This window comes from Zosterops lateralis (assembly GCF_965231275.1).
Source record: "Zosterops lateralis genome assembly, chromosome: 1".
Classification (NCBI taxonomy): Eukaryota; Metazoa; Chordata; class Aves; order Passeriformes; family Zosteropidae; genus Zosterops; species Zosterops lateralis.
The window spans coordinates 1,854,518-1,873,191 of NC_139762.1; the positions used below are offsets into that span (position 1 = coordinate 1,854,518).

Sequence of the window (18,674 nt, forward strand, 5' to 3'; positions counted from 1 at the left end):
ATTCCATGTCATTCCATAATAAATATAAAAATAATATATATTATATAATATATATGATATATATAACATATCATGTAATGTAATGTAATGTAATATAATATAATATAATATAAAATAATATAATGTAATATAATATATTCCATTCCACAACATAATAAATATACTATACATTTATATAATATGATATCATATAAAAAGTAATATAATATAATATAATATAATATAATATAATATAATATATTCCATTCCATTCCATTCCATTCCATTCCATTCCATTCCATTCCATTCCAATATAATAAATATACCCCACAAGGACAAACCCTGTCCAGCTCTGGAATCCTCACGATCAGAAAGACCTGGAGCTCTTGGAGAGACTCCAGAGGAGGCAACTCCAGAGACATTTCCCAAAGGGCTGGAGAAACTTCTCTGGACTTACCTCCTCTGGAAGCAACTAATATTTTAAATATTTTAGATATTTTAAATATTTTAAAACTCCTGTGCTCTGGAGCCAGGGCTGGGAGAGCTGGGAATGTTCCCCTGGAGAGGAAAAGGATCCAGGGAAAAATTCCAGGGGCTCCAGGAGAGCTGGAGAGGGACTGGGGACAAGGGATGAAGAGACAGGACACAGGGAATGGCTTTGAGCTGGTTAAATGGGAATTGGGAATTGCTGCCTGGGCTGGAATTCCCAGAGATTTGTGGATCCCTGGAATGCCCAAGGCCAGGTTGGATCATCCCGGAATTTTTAGAACTCTCTCTGTTTTTCTGATCCATGCTTGGAATCAGTTGACTTTGAACATTCCAAGCCAAAGGAATTCCCTGATTCCACAATAAATTGGAAAAATCCAACAATTTTCACTCATTCCTGTAATTCTCTGGTGTCGCATCAGGGCTGGGAATTTTCTCCTTTACCTACTGGACAAAATTCCCATCCCTGGAATTTTTCTGGACTTTTCCATCCCCTCTACGAGATAAATCCCAACGGGGCCGAGATCCCAGAATATTCCACGGATATCAAAGCTCCCGACCATGAAACTCCATGGAATGTTGAGAAGGAAACCCTAAAAGTGCCGGATCTGCCCCAAATCCAACAATTTTAACTCATTCTCGTAATTCTCTGGTGTCACATCAGGGCTGGGAATTTTCTCCTTTACCTACTGGACAAAATTCCCATCCCTGGAATTTTTCTGGATTTTTCCATCATTCTAGGACCTAAATTCCAACAGGGCCTAGATCTCAGAATATTTTTGATATCTCACGGATATCAAAGCTCTCGACCACCCAGGGATCCGTCATCCCTCACCAGTGTGACTTCCCAGAATTAAAAGAAAACTGGGATTGGCCTCAGAGCCCGTCTGGGGCCGGGAGCCGACGCCGATTCCTCCCCTTTGGCCATGAAACTCCAGGGAATGTTGAAAAGGAAACCCTAAAAGTGCCGGATCTGCCCCAAATCCAACAATTTCCACTCATTCCTGTAATTCTCTGGTGTCACATCAGGGTTGGGAATTTTCTCCTTGCCCTGCTGGACAAAATTCCCAGCCCTGGAATTTTTCTGGATTTTTCCATCATTCTAGGACCTAAATTCCAACAGGGCCTAGATCTCAGAATATTTTTGATATCTCACGGATATCAAAGCTCCCGACCACCCAGGGATCCGTCATCCCTCACCAGTGTGACTTCCCAGGATTAAAGGAAAACCAGGATTGGCCTCTCAGAGCCCGTCTGGGGCCGGGAGCCGACGCCGTTTCATCCCCTTTGGCATTTTTTTTTTTTAGGACATGAAAAAAACACTGTAAAAACATCCCCCCACCAATTCAGCAGCTGATTTCTTATCTCTGATTTAATGTGGATGAAAAAGGAGCAGAGATAAATCAAAGTATTTCTTCTAAAGAATCAGCTGGGAGCTGAAATTCCGCAAAGTCCGCGTGATAATTAAAAAAAAAAAAAAGAAAAAAGAAAAATAATTTGTTGCGTTTTCTCTCTCTCTGCTTGAAGCCCCCACCAGGAGAAGAAAAATATATTTCCTATTCATGAATAAAATAAAATAAATAAAATAAAATAAAATAAAATAAAATAAAATAAAATAAAATAAAATAAAATTCTCTTCCCTCTGGCTCGTTGTTTGCAGGATAAGTTACAGTGGGGAAAAAAAAAAAAAGTTTATTTATTTCTCGGTTCTCTGGAAGGTACAAAAGACAAAGGGGAAAAAAAAAAAAAAAAGAAATAAAATAAAATAAAAAAACAACCCCAAACCCACAGTGGGCCCCACAGGATTTGGCTCAGGACAAAATGTTGATGTCCTTGAGGTCTTTTCCGCAGACAAGAAAGTAAATAAAGATTTAATGGAGCCTCTCAAAGTGCCTCTGCTTAAAATAAAGTCGGTCCCGATGACAAAATAAATCAATTTGAGTAAACATGAAAAGAAAACACAGCGGAGAAACAACTCTGGGAGGAAAAACAGCCCTGAAAAAGTGCCCTGAAATGAGAGAGGGGGGAAAAATCTCCAACTTTTCCCAAAATCTTCACGAATTCCAAAGGGAAATTTCACTTTTAAGGGGTTTAATTTTGCGTCCCACTAAAATGTGTGGCCAGAAAAGAAAAATGTGCTGAAAACATGGAAAACTGATAACAAATCACACGATTTTTGATTTTTTTGGGTATTTTGAGCCCCTCAAAATCCTCCCCAAAATCTGAAGGGAATGGGAGTGGGGAACCTCTGGAATTCTGCTTTATGGGGGACAATTTGGGGAGCCAAGAACTGCCCTAAAAACATTTAAAAATATGATTTTTTGCATTAAAAAAAATTCCCCTCTGCGCGGAAATAATTCCTTAAATGATTTAATCCTGGAGTTGATAAGAATCCAGTGGGAAATAATTCCTTAAATGATTTAATCCTGGAATTGAGTCATTTAAAACTGATAAGAACCCAGTGGGAAATCATTCCTTAAATGATTTAATCCTGGAATTGAATCATTTAAAACTGATAAGAATCCAGTGGGAATAAAAATTCGGGAAGTGCGTGAAATTCCCACCAAAAGGATCCATGGCTGTGACCAACCCCAGGGAAATCTCTGACAGTGACTGAAACTCTTGGAAAACCTTTCATCAAATGGAAAATATTCACAGGTCAATCCTCTGGAGCCCCTGGGATGGTTTGAGGAGCCCCTGGAACGGTTTGAGGAGCTCCTACATTTTCTGAAACTCCTGGAAAACCTTTTTCAAATGGGAATATTCACAGGTCAATCCTCTGGAGCCCCTGGAATGGTTTGAGGAGCCCCTGGAATGGTTTGAGGAGCCCCTGGGATGGTTTAAGGAGCCCCTGGGATGGTTTGAGGAGCTCCTGGGATGGTTTGAGGAGCTCCTGGGATGGTTTGAGGATCTCCTGGAATGGTTTGAGGAGCTCCTGGGATGGTTTAAGGAGCCCCTGGAATGGTTTGAGGAGCCCCTGGGATGGTTTGAGGAGCCCCTGGAATAATTTGAGGTTCTGAGATGGTTTGAGGTTGTCCTGGAATGGTTTGAGGAGCTCCTGGGATGGTTTGAGGAGCCCTTGGAATGGTTTGAGGATCCCCTGGAATGGTTTGAGGAGCTCCTGGAATGGTTTGAGGAGCCCCTGGAATGGTTAGAGGAGCCCCTGGGATGGTTTGAGGAGCCCCTGGGATGGTTTGAGGAGCCCCTGGAATGGTTTGAGGAGCTCCTGGAATAATTTGAGGTTCTGGAATGGTTTGAGGAGCCCCTGGGATGGTTTGAGGAGCTCCTGGAATGGTTTGAGGAGCTCCTGGAATGGTTTGAGGAGCCCCTGGGATGGTTTGAGGAGCCCCTGGGATGGTTTGAGGAGCTCCTGGGATGGTTTGAGGAGCCCCTGGGATGGTTTGAGGAGCTCCTGGAATGGTTTGAGGAGCTCCTGGAATGGTTTGAGGAGCCCCTGGGATGGTTTGAGGAGCTCCTGGGATGGTTTGAGGAGCCCCTGGGATGGTTTGAGGAGCTCCTGGAATGGTTTGAGGAGCTCCTGGAATGGTTTGAGGAGCCCCTGGGATGGTTTGAGGAGCCCCTGGGATGGTTTTTGGAGCCCCTGGGATGGTTTGAGGAGCTCCTGGGATGGTTTGAGGAGCCCCTGGGATGGTTTGAGGAGCTCCTGAAATGGTTTTTGGAGCCCCTGGAATGGTTTGAGGAGCCCCTGGAATGGTTTGAGGAGCTCCTGGGATGGTTTGAGGAGCCCCTGGGATGGTTTAAGGAGCTCCTGGGATGGTTTGAGGAGCCCCTGGAATGGTTTGAGGAGCTCCTGGGATGGTTTGAGGAGCCCCTGGGATGGTTTGAGGAGCCCCTGGGATGGTTTGAGGAGCCCCTGGGATGGTTTGAGGAGCCCCTGGGATGGTTTGAGGAGCTCCTGGAATGGTTTGAGGAGCCCCTGGGATGGTTTGAGGAGCTCCTGGGATGGTTTGAGGAGCTCCTGGGATGGTTTTTGGAGCCCCTGGGATGGTTTGAGGAGCCCCTGGGATGGTTTGAGGAGCCCCTGGAATGGTTTGAGGAATTTCTACATTTTCTGAAACTCCAGGAAAACCTTTTTCAAATGGAAATATGGGATTGATATGGGATTGTTGGATCCACATTTCCCTGAAAATCCCAGGAGTCATGGGGGAAGGAGAGAGAATTTGGGTTGGGAACAGGGATTGCAGGTGAGGAAACCTGGAACATCCACAGGTCAATCCTCTGGAGCTCCTGGGATGGTTTGAGGAGCTCCTGGAATAATTTGAGGTTCTGGAATGGTTTGAGGAGCTCCTGGAGTGGTTTGAGGAGCCCCTGGGATGGTTTGAGGCTGTCCTGGAATGGTTTGAGGAGCTCCTGGAATGGTTTGAGGAGCCCCTGGGATGGTTTGAGGAGCCCCTGGGATGGTTTAAGGAGCCCCTGGGATGGTTTGAGGAGCCCCTGGGATGGTTTGAGGAGCTCCTGGAATAATTTGAGGTTCTGGAATGGTTTGAGGAGCCCCTGGGATGGTTTGAGGAGCCCCTGGGATGGTTTGAGGAACCCCTGGGATGGTTTGAGGAGCCCCTGGGATGGTTTGAGGAGCTCCTGGGATGGTTTGAGGAGCTCCTGGAATGGTTTGAGGAGCCCCTGGGATGGTTTGAGGAGCTCCTGGGATGGTTTGAGGAGCCCCTGGGATGGTTTGAGGAGCCCCTGGAATGGTTTGAGGAGCCCCTGGAATGGTTTGAGGAGCCCCTGGAATGGTTTGAGGAGCCCCTGGGATGGTTGGAGGAGCCCCTGGGATGGTTTGAGGAGCCCCTGGAATGGTTTGAGGAGCCCCTGGAATGGTTTGAGGAGCTCCTGGAATGGTTTGAGGAGCTCCTGGGATGGTTTGAGGAGCCCCTGGAATGGTTTGAGGAGCCCCTGGGATGGTTTGAGGTTGTCCTGGAATGGTTTGAGGAGCTCCTGGAATGGTTTGAGGAGCCCCTGGAAGGGTTTGAGGAGCCCCTGGGATGGTTTGAGGAGCCCCTGGAATGGTTTGAGGAGCCCCTGGAATGGTTTGAGGAGCTCCTGGAATGGTTTGAGGAGCCCCTGGAATGGTTTGAGGAGCCCCTGGGATGGTTTGAGGAGTTTCTACATTTTCTGAAACTCCAGGAAAACCTTTTTCAAATGGAAATATGGGATTGATATGGGATTGTTGGATCCACATTTCCCTGAAAATCCCAGGAGCCACAAGGGATGGAGAGAGAATTTGGGTTGGGAACAGGGACTGCAGGTGGGGAAACCTGGAACATCCACAGGTCAATCCTCTGGAGCTCCTGGGATGGTTTGAGGAGCCCCTGGAATAATTTGAGGTTCTGAGATGGTTTGAGGTTGTCCTGGAATGGTTTGAGGAGCTCCTGGAATGGTTTGAGGAGCCCTTGGAATGGTTTGAGGAGCCCCTGGAATGGTTTGAGGAGCTCCTGGGATGGTTTGAGGAGCCCCTGGGATGGTTTGAGGAGCCCCTGGAATGGTTTGAGGAGCCCCTGGGATGGTTTGAGGTTGTCCTGGAATGGTTTGAGGAGCCCCTGGGATGGTTTGAGGAGCCCCTGGGATGGTTTGAGGAGCCCCTGGAAGGGTTTGAGGAGCCCCTGGAATGGTTTGAGGAGCTCCTGGAATGGTTTGAGGAGCCCCTGGAATGGTTTGAGGAGCTCCTGGAATGGTTTGAGGAGCCCCTGGGATGGTTTGAGGTTGTCCTGGAATGGTTTGAGGAGCTCCTGGAATGGTTTGAGGAGCCCCTGGAATGGTTTGAGGAGCCCCTGGGATGGTTTGAGGAGCCCCTGGAATGGTTTGAGGAGCCCCTGGGATGGTTTGAGGAGCCCCTGGGATGGTTTGAGGAGCCCCTGGGATGGTTTGAGGAGCTCCTGGGATGGTTTGAGGAGCCCCTGGGATGGTTTGAGGAGCTCCTGAAATGGTTTTTGGAGCCCCTGGAATGGTTTGAGGAGCCCCTGGAATGGTTTGAGGAGCCCCTGGGATGGTTTGAGGAGCCCCTGGGATGGTTTGAGGAGCCCCTGGGATGGTTTGAGGAGCTCCTGGAATGGTTTGAGGAGCCCCTGGGATGGTTTGAGGAGCTCCTGGAAGGGTTTGAGGAGCTCCTGGAATGGTTTGAGGAGCTCCTGAAATGGTTTGAGGAGCTCCTGGGATGGTTTGAGGAGCCCCTGGGATGGTTTGAGGAGCCCCTGGAATGGTTTGAGGAGCTCCTGGGATGGTTTGAGGAGCCCCTGGAAGGGTTTGAGGAGCCCCTGGGATGGTTTGAGGAGCCCCTGGGATGGTTTGAGGAGCCCCTGGGATGGTTTGAGGAGCTCCTGGAATGGTTTGAGGAGCTCCTGGGATGGTTTGAGGAGCCCCTGGGATGGTTTGAGGAGCTCCTGGAAGGGTTTGAGGAGCTCCTGGGATGGTTTGAGGAGCCCCTGGAATGGTTTGAGGAGCTCCTGGGATGGTTTGAGGAGCCCCTGGAATGGTTTGAGGAGCTCCTGGAATGGTTTGAGGAGCTCCTGGAATGGTTTGAGGAGCTCCTGGAATGGTTTGAGGAGCTCCTGGAATGGTTTGAGGAGCTCCTGGGATGGTTTAACGAGCCCCTGGAATGGTTTGAGGAGCCCCTGGAATGGTTTAAGGAGCCCCTGGAATGGTTTGAGGAGCCCCTGGAATAATTTGAGGTTCTGGAATGGTTTGAGGAGCTCCTACATTTTCTGAAACTCCAGGAAAATCTTTTTCTAATGGAAATATGGGATTGATATGGGATTGTTGGCTCCACATTTCCCTGAAAATCCCAGGAGCCACAAGGGATGGAGAGAGAATTTGGGTTGGGAACAGGGACTGCAGGTGGGGAAAACTGGGACATCCACAGACCAAACCTCTGGAGCTCCTGGAATGGTTTGAGGAGGCCCTGGAATAATGTGAGGATCCCCTGGAATGGTTTGAGGATCCCCTGGGATGGTTTGAGGAGCCCCTGGGATGGTTTGAGGAGCTCCTGGGATGGTTTGAGGATCTCCTGGGATGGTTTGAGGAGCCCCTGGGATGGTTTGAGGAGCTCCTGGGATGGTTTGAGGAGCTCCTGGGATGGTTTTTGGAGCCCCTGGAATGGTTTGAGGAGCCCCTGGAATGGTCTGAGGAGCCCCTGGGATGGTTTGAGGAGCTCCTGGGATGGTTTGAGGAGCTCCTGGAATGGTCTGAGGAGCCCCTGGGATGGTTTGAGGAGCTCCTGGAATGGTTTGGGGAGCCCCTGGGATGGTTTGAGGAGCCCCTGGGATGGTTTGAGGAGATCCTGGAGTGGTTTGAGGAGCCCCTGGGATGGTTTGAGGAGCCCCTGGGATGGTTTGAGGAGCCCCTGGGATGGTTTTTGGAGCCCCTGGAATGGTTTGAGGAGCTCCTGGGATGGTTTGAGGAGCTCCTGGAATGGTTTGAGGAGCTCCTGGGATGGTTTGAGGAGCTCCTGGGATGGTTTGAGGAGCTCCTGGAATGGTTTGAGGAGCTCCTGGAATGGTTTGAGGAGCCCCTGGGATGGTTTGAGGAGCCCCTGGGATGGTTTGAGGAGCCCCTGGGATGGATTGAGGAGCCCCTGGGATGGTTTGAGGAGCTCCTGGGATGGTTTGAGGAGCTCCTGGAATGGTTTGAGGAGCCCCTGGGATGGTTTGAGGAGGCCCTGGAATAATGTGAGGATCCCCTGGAATGGTTTGAGGATCCCCTGGGATGGTTTGAGGAGCCCCTGGGATGGTTTGAGGAGCTCCTGGGATGGTTTGAGGATCTCCTGGGATGGTTTGAGGAGCCCCTGGGATGGTTTGAGGAGCTCCTGGGATGGTTTGAGGAGCTCCTGGGATGGTTTTTGGAGCCCCTGGAATGGTTTGAGGAGCCCCTGGAATGGTCTGAGGAGCCCCTGGGATGGTTTGAGGAGCTCCTGGGATGGTTTGAGGAGCTCCTGGGATGGTTTAAGGAGCCCCTGGGATGGTTTGAGGAGCCCCTGGGATGGTTTGAGGAGCCTCTGGAATGGTTTGAGGAGCCCCTGGGATGGTTTGAGGAGCTCCTGGAATGGTTTGAGGAGCCCCTGGAATGGTTTGAGGATCTCCTGGGATGGTTTGAGGAGCTCCTGGAATAATTTGAGGTTCTGGAATGGTTTGAGGTGCCCCTGGGATGGTTTGAGGAGCCCCTGGAATCATTTAAGGAGCTCCTACATTTTCTGAAATTCCTGGAAACCCCTTTTCAAATGGAAATATGGGATTGATCTGGGACTGTTGGATCCACATTCCCGGGGTTTGGCCCAGCCAGAAGCTGTTTGTCCCCTCAATGGATCCTCACCATCCTCCTCTCCCATCCCAAATCCCTCCAATGATCCCATTTTCAGGAGAATTCCTGGGAGCACCAGAGGGGGAGGGGTTTAAACCACAGGAATTTTCATTCCCACTAATTACTAAGGAAGAAATTTTTTTTATAACGAGGGTGGATTCATTCCACAAATCCCTGATAGAAAAGGAAAGGAAAATCCCGTATTCCCCATCCCGCCGGAGGAATCCAAACAAGCCGTTCCCTCTCTGTCTGTTTGCCCAAAGAGCTCCTCCAAACATTTCTTTTTTTTTTTTCCCTGAATTTATAAAAACATTCGGAGTATCCACAGCTTGGCTTCTCCCTTTTGTTTTCCTTTTTCTCCTCCGAGGAGTTCCAGGCTGAATTCCAAGAGGAAAAGCAGAAAACTGGGGAAGTTTTGCCTGTTAATAATAACAACAATTGTTCAATCCCTCCTGAGACTCTCCTAACAATATTCCAGAGCACTGAGAATTCCAGAGGATCCACTTGGAAAAGATAATTGAAAAACTCTTTGGAATTTTTGGTGAAAAAAGAGTCTGAGGATTCCACTGTGGGGTTTGGACGGGTCCAGGCAGTTCAGGATGTGGGACCAGAAAAGTCAAACTTTTCATTTCTTTCCTTGGAAGAAATTCCAAGTGGGATTCAGGGATGAGGGAAGTCCAAAGGAATTTATAAACTATTAAAAAAACCCAAGGAGATCTCTTGGATCAATCCTTCCCCCTTGGAGCACACGGAAGTTGAAGCCATTCCAAGATGGGAATGACCAAAAACTCCCTTAAGATTTTTTTTTTTTCCTGGAGGGAAACACGAGATCCCTTCAGGATCCCATTGGCTCCTGTCCAACGGGACTTCTCTTGGATCAATCCTTTCCCATTGAAGGTTGGAATTTTGTCTCTTGGATCAATCCTTCCCCCTTGGAGCACATGGAAGTTGAAGCCATTCCAAGATGGGAACGACCAAAAAACTCCCTTGAGAATTTTTTTTCTTCTGAAGGGAAACATCCCTTGGATCTCTCCTTTCCTGTTGAAGGTTGGAACCTCAGGGAGTGGATTGAAGTAATTTCAAGATGAGAATGACCAAAAACTCCCTTGAGATTTTTTTTTTCCTGAAGGGAAACACAGGATCCCTCCAGGATCCCACTGGCTCCTGTCCACCAGGACATCTCTTGGATCAATCCTTTCCCATTGAAGGTTGGAATTTCATCTCTTGGATTTCTCCTTCCCCCTTGGAGCACATTTGGAAGTCATTCCAAGATGGGAATGACCAAAAACTCCCTTGAGAATTTTTTTTTCCCTGAAGGGAAACACGAGATCCCTTCAGGATCCCATTGGCTCCTGTCCAACGAGACTTCTCTTGGATCAATCCTTTCCCATTGAAGGTTGGAATTTCATCTCTTGGATTTCTCCTTCCCCCTTGGAGCACACGGAAGTTGAAGTCATTCCAAGATGGGAACGACCAAAAAACTCCCTTGAGAATTTTTTTTCTCCTGAAGGGAAACATCCCTTGGATCAATCTTTTCCCATTGAAGATTGGAATTTCAGGGAGTGGATTAAAGCCATTCCAAGATGGGAATGACCAAAAACTCTCTTGAGAATTTTTTTTTTTTCCTGAAGGGAAACACGAGATCCCTCCAGGATCCCACTGGCTCCTGTCCAACGGGACATCCCTTGGATTTCTCCTTTCCCATTGAAGGTTGGAATTTCATCTCTTGGATTTCTCCTTCCCCCTTGGAACAAATGGAAGTTGAAGCCATTCCAAGATGGGAACGACCAAAAACTCCCTTAAGATTTTTTTTTTTCCTGGAGGGAAACACGGGATTCCTTCAGGATCCCATTGGCTCCTGTCCAACGGGACTTCTCTTGGATCAATCCTTTCCCATTGAAGGTTGGAATTTCGTCTCTTGGATCAATCCTTCCCCCTTGGAGCACATGGAAGTTGAGGTCATTTCCAAGATGGGAACGACCAAAAACTCCCTTGAGAATTTTTTTTTTCCCTGAAGGGAAACACGAGATCCCTCCAGGATCCCACTGGCTCCTGTCCACCAGGACATCTCTTGGATCAATCCTTTCCCATTGAAGGTTGGAATTTCATCTCTTGGATCAATCCTTCCCCCTTGGAGCACATTTGGAAGTCATTCCAAGATGGGAACGACCAAAAACTCCCTTGAGATGTTTTTTTTCCTGAGGGAAACATCCCTTGGATCAATCTTTTCCCATTGAAGATTGGAATTTCAGGGAGTGGATTAAAGCCATTCCAAGATGGGAACGACCAAAAACTCCCTTGAGAATTTTTTTTTTTTCCTGAAGGGAAACACAGGATCCCTCCAGGATCCCACTGGCTCCTGTCCAACGGGACATCCCTTGGATTTCTCCTTTCCCATTGAAGGTTGGAATTTCATCTCTTGGATTTCTCCTTCCCCCTTGGAACAAATGGAAGTTGAGGTCATTCCAAGATGGGAATGACCAAAAACTCCCTTGAGATTTTTTTTTCCTGAGGGAAACATCCCTTGGATCAATCCTTTCCCATTGAAGGTTGGAATCTCTGGGAGTGGATTGAAGTAATTTCAAGATGGGAATGACCAAAAACTCCCTTGAGAATTTTTTTTTCCCTGAAGGGAAACACGAGATCCCTTCAGGATCCCATTGGCTCCTGTCCAACGAGACTTCTCTTGGATCAGTCCTTTCCTATTGAAGGTTGGAATTTCATCTCTTGGATTAATCTTTCCTCCTTGGAGCACATGGAATTTAAAGTCATTCCAAGATGGGAACGACCAAAAAACTCCCTTGAGAATTTTTTTTTTCCTGAAGGGAAACATCCCTTGGATCTCTCCTTTCCTGTTGAAGGTTGGAACCTCAGGGAGTGGATTGAAGTAATTTCAAGATGAGAATGACCAAAAACTCCCTTGAGAATTTTATTTTTCCTGGAGGGAAACGTGGGATTCCTTCGGGATCCCATTGGCTCCTGTCCAATGGGACTTCTCTTGGATCAATCCTTTCCCATTGAAGGTTGGAATTTCGTCTCTTGGATCAATCCTTTCCCATTGAAGATTGGAATTTCAGGGCCTGGAAGTTGAAGTCATTTCAAGGATCTCTTCTGGTCCATTATTCCATCCTAAAAAATCTCCCAGTCCATAATTCCATCCTCAAAGCTTTCCTGGGCCACAATTCCATCCTAGAACCTTTCCTGGTCCATAATTCCATTTTCAAAACTTTCCTGGTCCATTATTCCACCCTAAAAAGTGCCTTGGTCCATAATTCCATCTTAAAAACTCTCCCGGTCCATAATTCCATCCCAAAAAAAATCTGCTGGTCCATAATTCCATCCCAAAAAAATCTCCTGGTCCATAATTCCATCCTAGAACCTCTCCTGGTACATAATTCCATCCCAAAAACTCTCCTGGCCAATAATTCCATCCTAAAAGATCTCCTGGTCCATAATTCCAATCTGAAAACTCTCCTGGTCCATAATTCCATTCTGGAAACTCTCCTGGCCCATAATTCCATCCTAAAAACACTCCTCGTCCATAATTCCATCCTAAAAACACTTCTGGCCAATAATTCTGTCCTAAAAAGTCTCCTGGTCCATAATTCCGTCCTGGAAGCTCTCCTGGTTCATAATTCCACCCTAAAAAGTCTCCCACTCCATAATTTTGTCCTAAAACCTCTCCTGGCCCATAATTCCATCCTAAAAACTCTCCTGGCCCAAAATTTCATCCTAAAAATTCTCCTGGTCCATAATTCCATTTTCAAAGCTTTCCTGGTCCATTATTCCATCCTAAAAACTCTCCTGGTCCATAATTCCGTCCTAAAAAAGTCTCCTGGTCCATAATTCCGTCCTAAAAACTCTCCTGGTCCACACTGACCCCTCAACTGGTGTCCCCTGGGGCAGTGACAACTTTTCCAACCCAAAACTCCCGCAAGGGATGATTTGGGGATTTTTTGGGATTTTTTTGGGTGGAATTTGGGCCACATCTTCAAGGATTGAGAGGAGAAACTGGGAGAAGACGGAAATCGCTGGAGAAATTCTGGATTTATGGAGGGCTTGGTCTGGGGTGGGTTTTCTCACCCAAGATTCAGGTGGTTTAAAGTCCTTGGGCCTCTAAAAGCCTCGAGTTTCATTGGTATAAAAAAGCAGAGCCCTCAAGGTTTTGTTTTCAGATCTTTTGTGATGTTTATTATTTGATATCTCAGAATTTCCTCCACTCCCAGCCGAGGTCTGGACGGGGCTGGGACATGAGGGGACTGACCATTGATGGGGCATCACCTCATAAATAAATATATTATTTATACAGATAATTACATTTATACAGATAATTATGTGTGGGTTATTTACAATTTCATACCAATGCCCAGAGTTCACACTAAAAGGGTCATTTCTACTTTTCCACTCTCACTGCCTTGTGCCATCACCACCCCAGGGGATGGAGGATCCACCCAAATTCCCCCATTTTTTCCCCTTCTATTCTAAAAACCCTAAAAATACTGAATTTTTGCATCTTCTACTGTGCTAAAACTACTGTTTTCACTTCCTGGTGATTTCTACGTGTGGGTTATTTACTATTTTTTAATATCATATTATTTATTTAATATTATACTATTTTTATTATTTTTATTATCATATTATTTTTTATTATTATACTATTTTTATTATTTTTTATTATTATACTATTTTTTATCATTATACTATTTTTATTATTATACTATTTTTTATTATTATACTATTTTTATTATTATATATTATATTTTTTATTTTTTTCTAGATTATTTACTATTCCCAATGCCCAGAGCTCACACTAAAATTGTCATTTCTACTTTTCCACTCTCACTGCCTTGTGCCATCACCACCCCAGGGGATGGAGGATCCACCCAAATTCCTGCATTTTGTCCCCTCTATTCTAAAAAACCCTAAAAATACTGAATTTTTTATTTCCTACTGTGCTAAAACCACTGTTTTCACTTCCTGGTGATTTCTATGTGTAGATTATTTACTATTTCATACCAATGAAATAATAATAAATAATATAATAATAAAAAAATAGTAAATAATTTTAGAATAGAGGGGACAAAACTGTGGGATTTGGGTGGATTTTTGTGTCCTTTTCCTTCTTCCTCATCCCACATTTTCTGGGGTGGTGATGGCACAAGGCAGTGAGAGTGGAAAAGTAGAAATGACAATTTTAGTGTGAGCTCTGGGCATTGGGAATAGTAAATAATCTAGTAAATAATAAAAAATATAATATATAATAATAAAAATAGTATAATAATAATAAATAGTATAATAATAATAAATAGTATAATAATAAATAATAATAAAAATAGTATAATAATAAAAATAATATAATAATAAAAATAGTATAGTAATAAAAGTAATAAAAATAGTATAATAATAAAAATTAGAATAAATAGTATAATAATAAAAATAGTATAATAATAAATATAGTATCGTAATAAAAGTAATAAAAATAGTATAATAAAAAAATAATAAAAAATAGTATAATAATAAAAATAATAAAAATAGTATAATAATAATAATAAATAATAAATAATATAATAATAAAAAATAGTAAATAACCCACACGTAGAAATCACCAGGAAGTGAAAATAGTAGTTTTAGCACAGTAGGAAATAAAAAATTCAGTATTTTTTGGGTTTTTAGAATAGAGGGGATAAAATGCAGGAATTTGGGTGGATCCTCCATCCCCTGGGGTGGTGATGGCACAAGGCAGTGAGAGTGGAAAAGCAGAAATGACAATTTTAGTGTGAGCTCTGGGCATTGGTATAAAATATTAAATAACCCACACATTTAAATAATCTGTATAAATGTGAGGTGATGCCCCATCAATGGTCAGTCCTGGGTGTAGAAGCATTTGATATCGGGGACAAGGTATTTGCAAAGCTGAGATATTCTAGAATATGTGGGTTTATTGCAAAGGTCGTGGGTAGAAAGGGCTTTGCCTTCAGCCACCAGCCTGGAATGGAGGGAAATCCCAGAGAGGGGAAGGGAAGGGAAGGGAAGGGAAGGGAAGGGAAGGGAAGGGAAGGGAAGGGAAGGGAAGGGAAGGGAAGGGAAGGGAAGGGAAGGGAAGGGAAGGGAAGGGAAGGGAAGGGAAGGGAAGGGAAGGGAAGGGAAGGGAAGGGAAGGGAAGGGAAGGGAAGGGAAGGGAAGGGAAGGGAAGGGAAGGGAAGGGAAGGGAAGGGAAGGGAAGGGAAGGGAAGGGAAGGGAAGGGAAGGGAAGGGAAGGGAAGGGAAGGGAAGGGAAGGGAAGAGAAGAGAAGAGAAGAGAAGAGAAGAGAAGAGAAGAGAAGAGAAGAGAAGAGAAGAGAAGAGAAGAGAAGAGAAGAGAAGAGAAGAGAAGAGAAGAGAAGAGAAGAGAAGAGAAGAGAAGAGAAGAGAAGAGAAGAGAAGAGAAGAGAAGAGAAGAGAAAGGTAGGAGAGCCAAGACAAGAGAGCGAGGTCCTGGTTCCAATCCATTCTATCTCCTTTTGTGTTGAATATTCTAATTTACAGTGACCAACCAACACAAGACACAAAATCCTATAGAATCTCCACACAGCCTATAAGAACTACTACATTACCATGTGTTATATTTTAAACTCTAAAAAACTACTCTTTAGACTTTTCTCTTTTGCTCCATTGACCTTTGGATCCCTCAGCCAGCAGAAAGGGATTGTTCAATTAAAATAAATTCAATTAAAACGATAATTGTTCAATCCAAAGGGATTCTCCTTCAGCTGCCCAGGCTGTTGTTTTCAGGTTCTATAGTAACTAAAACTCAATATCCTACAACTCAAATTAACCTTCCATTTCTATTTCCATTATAGATTTCGTATTTTCAGAATCTTTTGCTAAGCAATCGTATTTATAAGATTTCCCCGATTAATCTTTCCCAACACCTGGGTTTTGTGCCAAGGTCTCCAAACCCTCTGGAGCAGCTCCACATCTCCTTGTCCAGGGCTCAAATTCCATTTTTTCAGCTCATCCAAAGGGATTTCCTGGACTCCAACAGCTTTTGGGGGGTTTGAGGACTCAGTTTCCCTTAATTTCTGATTTTTTTTCCCCAATTCTGGGAGTTTCTGGAGCCTCAGGAGAAGAAAACCAGGAGCAGAATTTGGGGTGAGAGGCTGGAATTAGCTCTGGGTCCTTTAGGGACAGCAAAGCACAACCCAGGTAAATAAAGCCTAAAAATAACACCTTTTTTTTTGGGAAAAAAAATTAAAAAAAATCGGTTTATTTGTTAAAATAACAAGCCAAATTTGGAGCTGAAAACTGGATTTTTTTGGGTTTGGAGAAAGGTTTGGCCACAGTCCTGGGTTAATGACAGGGTTGTGTAAAAATTCTCTTTTTTTTATTTTATTTTTTTTTTTTTTTAACCACAAAATGTCCCATCTTTTTTTCCAAACCAGGGGGAAGACAAGCTTTTAATTCACTGATTTAAAAAAAAATATAAATATAAAATAAATATATATAATAATAATAATTATGTCAGGTTTGGGGGTTTTTATTTCATCCTTTTCCAGCTTTTTTTTGGGGTGGCATCACCAGGGATGGAATATTTGGGAAAAGAGAAATTTTATTTTTTATTTTTTTTTTATTTGGGGTTTTCCTGTTCTTTTCTCCAAAAGGTTTTTAATCATCCCTGAGATTAAATTTAAAGGAAAATAAAAAAAAGGAGAAAAGGTTTTGGTTTAGTGGGTTTTTTTTTGGGTTTGCAGGAAGAGGTGGAGGATGACGCAGAAATCCTGAAAAAGAGAAAAAATCCATCTGGGAAACACATGGAGATTTAAAAGTCTTTAGGGGATTAAAAAAAGGGAATTTTGGGGTTTTTTTCATATAAAAAGTGGCTGAAAAAGTTTGAAATTTTAGAGATTTTTAAACTTTTTTTTTTTGTGGGAGCCACATGGACCTTTAAAAGTCTTTAGGGGATTAAAAAATGGAATTTTGGGGGTTTTTTAATATAAAAAGTGGCTGAAAAAGTTTGAAATTTTAGAGGTTTTTGACCTTTTTGTTCCCTGAGATTATTTTTTTTTTTTCCTTTGGAATATCAAAGGGGAAAAAATGGGAATTTTGGGATATTTTACACACAAAAAGTGGGTGAAGAATTTTTATTTAATTTGAATTTTTAGAGGTTTTTAACATTTTTGTTCCCTGAAATTTTTGTCTTTGGAATATCCAAGGGGGAAAAAATGGAAAATTGGGATTTTTTTACACATAAAAAGTGGTTGAAGAATTTTTATTTAATTTGAATAATTTAATTTAATTTAATTTGAATTTTTAGAGGTTTTTTTACCTTTTTTTGGGAGCCACATGGATGAGGAGCCACATGGACCTTTAAAACTCTTTAGGGGACTAAAAAAAGGGAATTTTGGGGTTTTTTCATATAAAAAGTGGGTGAAAAAGTTTGAAATTTTAGAGATTTTTAAACTTTTTTTTTTTTTGTGGGAGCCACATGGACCTTTAAAAGTCTTTAGGGGATTAAAAAATGGAATTTTGGGGGTTTTTTAATATAAAAAGTGGCTGGAAAAGTTTGAAATTTTAGAGGTTTTTGACCTTTTTGTTCCCTGAGATTATTTTTTTTTTTTTCTTTGGAATATCAAAGGGGAAAAAATGGGAATTTTGGGATATTTTACACACAAAAAGTGGGTGAAGAATTTTTATTTAATTTGAATTTTTAGAGGTTTTTAACCTTTTTGTTCCCTGAAATTTTTGTCTTTGGAATATCCAAGGGGGAAAAATGGGAATTTGGGGTTTTTTACACATAAAAAATTTGACATTTTAGAGGTTTTTAACCTTTTTTATACTTTGATATTTTAGAGTTTTTTAACATTTTTGTTCCCTAAGATTTTTTTTCCTTTGGAATATCAAAGGGGGAAAAAAATGGAAAATTGGGATTTTTTACACATAAAAAGTGGTTGAAGAATTTTTATTTAATTTGAATAATTTAATTTAATTTAATTTGAATTTTTAGAGGTTTTTTTACCTTTTTTTTGGGAGCCACATGGATGAGGAGCCACATGGACCTTTAAAACTCTTTAGGGGACTAAAAAAAGGGAATTTTGGGTTTTTTTTAATATAAAAAGTGGGTGAAAAAGTCTGAAATTTTAGAATTTTTTAAACTTTTTTTGTGGGAGCCACATGGACCTTTAAAACTCTTATTTTTATTTTATTCTATTCTATTTCTTATTTTTATTTATTTTATTTTATTTTACCTTATCTTATTTCACCTTATTATATTTTATCTTATTTTATTTTTATATTATTCTATTTTATTTTATTTTATCTTCTTCAGAATTCGTGTCTTTGGGATTAAACCAACCACACACTGGGAATTTTTTTTTCCCTATTCCAGGGAAAATTTAGAAAATCGGAAATTTATTCCCCTATTCCAAACCCACCTCTCCAAACCTCTGGAATTTTCTGGAAGGAGCCCCAAAATCCAAATCTCCATCCCACATCCCCATCCCTGCCCCACAATGAAGGGATTGACCCCAAATTCTGCCCCAAAAAAAAGCTGGAAAAGGGAACCAGGTGGAAAAACAGCAGGAAATTGATTCCTCCTCTTGGGCAGATTAATTAGAGAATTAATTAATTCTCCCCCTGCTCATGAGTGGAGTGTCCAAAACTTTAAAATCCAGGTGGTTCCTCTTTTTGGACAAATTAATTAGATTTATTTTTTTTTTCCCTATTAATGAATGAAGTCTCCAAAGCCTTAAAATCCAGATAATTCCTCCTCTTGGACAAATTAATTGGAAAATTAATTAATTCTCCCCTGCTCATAAGTGAAATCTCTTAATCCTTAAAATCCAGATAATTCCTCCTCTTGGGCAGATTAATTAGAGAATTAATTAATTTTTCCCTGCTCATGAGTGAAATCTCCAAAGCCT

At 42.8% G+C, this 18,674-nt stretch overlaps 1 protein-coding gene across 1 annotated transcript in view; it reads right to left on the reverse strand.

Annotated features, from left to right (window-relative positions):
• Nucleotides 1–18,674, reverse strand: part of PTH1R (parathyroid hormone 1 receptor) — a 125,997-nt gene that overhangs the window by 104,160 nt on the left and 3,163 nt on the right. The window lies entirely within an intron of this gene.